A 4,091-nucleotide genomic window follows, 5' to 3' on the forward strand; every position below is an offset into this window, starting at 1 on the left:
CTTGAATTTTATCCTATTTCTGCTTTTGTTTTTCTTTCTTGTCTTCTGTTTCTAATTGTTCCTCGTCTTCTTTTTCCTGTTTGATCTTCTAATCTTCCCTTTCTAAGTTTTTTGTTTTCTTTTCTTTCTTATTTTTCCCTTCTATAGCTCCATTTTCTTGTCCCTCTTTTTTTCTGGTTGCTGTCTGTTCCTATTTCTTTCCTTTCCTTTATTATTTTCTCTTTTCATTGTTTGTTACTTGTTTTTAATTCTGTTTTGTTTTCCTGTGTGTTTTTGTTGGGGGAAGGGAGGATTCTTTTCTTTCCTACACATCAAGAGAAAGCAACCATGCTCACATAGTCAAAACCATACTCTGCTGCTGCACCCATTGGGCAAGAGCCGATACCAACTTGTAGTGCCACTGTAGGTTAAGCACTGCACCAATAGTTCGGACTGAACCACAGGTCAGCAGTTCACACTCACCAGCTGCTCCTCAGAAACCCTACACAGGTTGCTAAATTGGAACTAATTCAACAGCACTTAATAGCAACAACAACATACCACCTGATACACAATAGACAGCAACCACTAACAGCTAAAGCCTACCCTAAACTCCCATTTACAAACAGCAATTGCAGAAGAGTGCACATGCTTCCATTCTCTAGATCCATAGGAACTGGTTGGTGAGAGCCTAAGAAGACATCAATATACATTGATCAATTAAATACAAATTCAACAATCTTACAACCTTACAATGCCCTGGAGACAACAGACAATTTTAGCTCACATGAAACGAGAGTATGGCTCAAACAAATGACCAAAATGCAGAGCCAGAAAATGTTTTGGAGGAAGAAAAGGCAATGGAACTAAATATCAAGAGAATGATATTTAGGTACTCACAAAGGACTAACAGATTGGAGAAAAAAAAAAAACTTCAGAAAGAATTCAGGAGAACACTACAAGAACAGATAAAATAAATGATAATTTTGAAACAATACCAAACTTGTCATTACCAACCCAGACTCTGAATACTAAGATTTCAGAAATGGACAATGCATTGAAAGGGTAAAGAGTAAATTCAAAGCAATGGAAATGTGAATTAGTAAGCTTAAAGGTAAATACATGTATGCTAGATGAACAATCAAAAAATAATGAAAAAAAATCCAAAGAAAGCCTAAGAGATATATGGGGCACCATAAAGAGGAGTAAATTACAGGTGATCAGAATTCCAGACAATAAAAAGCAGTGTCAAAAAAACATTATCTGTGTGCTCATGTAAACACTTCGAGTACTCATCAGGGGCTCCCCAGCAAGCCTGCCCTGTGCTCTTTTGGGTGTTGGGCTGCAGGACCTTTGGCTCTATCAGGAACAAAAGGGAAAACTGCTTCGGTTCAAACAACATTGTAAAATGGGCACCGTTACCCCATTAAGCCAATGAAGGAGCTTCAGAGAGGAAAAAAGGAGCTGCGTTAAGGGGCAGCCTGCCTGGATCCCACTAGGAATGGCAGCCCTATCTATCAAAGAAAGGCCAGCTCAAGAACTAAGAGTCATGACAACAGTAGGTACATGCAACCCCACCTTCACTGCAGCATTATTCACAGTAGTAAAAAGATGGAGACAGCCTAAATGGCCATCAATGGGAGAATGGATAAACACTGTGGAATATACACATGGTGGAGTACTAGGCAACACTGAAGAATAACGGTGAATCTGGAGGACTATGCTGAGTGAAATTAGTTAATCACAAAAGGAGAAATATTGTATGAGACCATTACTACAAAAACTCAAGAAAAGGTTTCCATGCTAAAAAACAAACCATTATTTGATGACTACCAAGGGTGGGAGAGACAGAAGAGTCAAACACTAGCTAGAGGGTTGTTGTGGTTAGGTGCCATTGAGTCAGTTCTGCATTATAACAGCCCTATGGAGTCCTGGTGTGATGCTGTGGGCTAAGGCGTCAGACTGCAAAGTTGTTTGAACTGCAAGGTCGGTCATTCAAGCTCACCAGCTGCTCCTTGGAAACCCTATACAGGACCACTACGGGTCAGAATCTACTCAACAGCACTTAACAACAACAACAATGCGCAACAGAACTACTGTTACACTTCAGTCCATTACTGCTGTTTGACAGAGGATGGTTGTACATGGGTATTTACCTTTGCTGCAAGCACACCTATGAATGTGGTAGAGCATACAGCAGGCACAATGGCGAAAAATTAGACAGTACCAAACATCTTAAGACAAGAAGTTGCTGGACCTGGGGGCTCACAACCATTGTCTCAGGGGACACCATCGTCAATTGGCATACTATAGTCTCCAAAGACAATGTTCTACATGCTACTTTGGTGGGTAGCACCTGGTATCTTAAAAGCTCATGAGTGGAAAGGAGTTGCACATAGGTCTCTTGTGATACAATAGTGAATAATTGTTATCAGGACTGCTTTTGAGGGTTGGAAATGTAAAGGCAGACGTTTTGTAGCAAAAAGAGGGGAGTGATTGACTTTGCAGTCTAGGAGCGGAGGTCCCTGGGACCATGAAGGGAGAAGAGTGGACAGTGGGACCCTACCCAGAGAAGCAGTGATGCCAGATATGGAGGCAGAGCTGATGATGTGGAGAGATGGAGCAGCTGGGGACTTTAGATCCAGGGAGGGAGAGGTGCCCCCAGTGTGCTGATGACCAGGGGTTGGCTTGCAGGGTATATACCCTTTGGTTGGTTGATGATGCATGGAGGGGATTGTAACCATGGCAATGAAACGATATACGATAGGATGAATATAAAGCTAATGTTCTCCCATGTAAACTAGCACATAATTCACAATAAAACAAAACAAAAAAAGCTCATGAGTAGTCATCTAAGGTGCAATTATTGGTCTCTCCATGTGCGGAGGAAAGAAGAGTGATGAAAACTGAAGATGGTTGAACTCAATTACTCCAGTGGACTAACAGAACCTGTGAACAACAATCTCATGACTCTGAGACCAGAAGAGCTAGATGGTGTCTGGCTACCACTACCCACTGCTGTGAAAGGGATCACTTTAGAAGGTCCTGGAGAGAGTAGGAGACAATTTGGAAAACTCAAAATTATATGTATATATATAGACCAGGCTTACTGATCAGAAAGAGACTAGAGGAACCCCGAAACTATGGACCTCAGCTACTCTTCAAGTCTGGAATGGAATTTATCCTTGCGGCCTAATTTTCATCACAGAAGTAGATGTAGGTGGGATAGCAACACTAATAAGGTCTGCTCACCATGGAATGGTCAAGCATTCAAGATCAAGTGGCCAACATTTATCTAAGGATAAAGGTGAGACGGGATGGGAAGGAGGGTGCAATGGAAACAGGAACCACAGGGAGGAAGTGGGAGAACTTGTTACATGGAGGGGATCGCAATCATTGAGATGAAACAGTGTATATGATTCATTGGATGTAAAACTGTTGATCTGATCTGTAAACCTTCACTCAATTCACAAATGTTTCCCCCACAAAAGGAATTATTGACTTTAGAGGTAAGGAAGCAGGTTTTTTAGAGTTAACTTGCTTTAAGGTTAAATAGTACAAAAATGGCTAATCGGCCTGATCTTGGAGATCTATCCAGCATTTGAAACAGATATGACTTAAATTTGAACAGAGATCTTGCCAAGTCTTATTCTGTCCTCTTCCAGGTATATTTATGATTGTAAACTCTGGGGTTAGACTGCGTACCTTCAAATCTCAGCTCCAACAGATTAACAAATACATAAATTAACAAGATTGATGAAAGAAATCCTGCAGAAAGGCATGATCTTCAAAAAGAAAAATGCTGAGGATGCTATTTCCCAAGTATGTTCTTCCAAGGGCTCTAGAAAGATGCAGGAGAATATCTCCCAGGAGAAACCAGAAGGGGCATAAAGAATTAAGGATTTCATTTATACAATATTTATGCTAAAAGGGAAATCTGATTCAATAAACAAATTTACTTATCCTTGAATTTGAAGAATAGCCAAAAATAATTGCATAATACGTTGTTGTTGTTGTTAGGTGCCATTGAGTCAGTACTGACTCATAGCGACCCTATGCACAACAGAATGAAACACTGCCCGGTCCTGGGCCAACCTCACAATTGTTGCCAC

This window comes from Chrysochloris asiatica, unplaced genomic scaffold, assembly GCF_000296735.1.
Source record: "Chrysochloris asiatica unplaced genomic scaffold, ChrAsi1.0 scaffold00004, whole genome shotgun sequence".
Classification (NCBI taxonomy): domain Eukaryota; kingdom Metazoa; phylum Chordata; class Mammalia; order Afrosoricida; family Chrysochloridae; genus Chrysochloris; species Chrysochloris asiatica.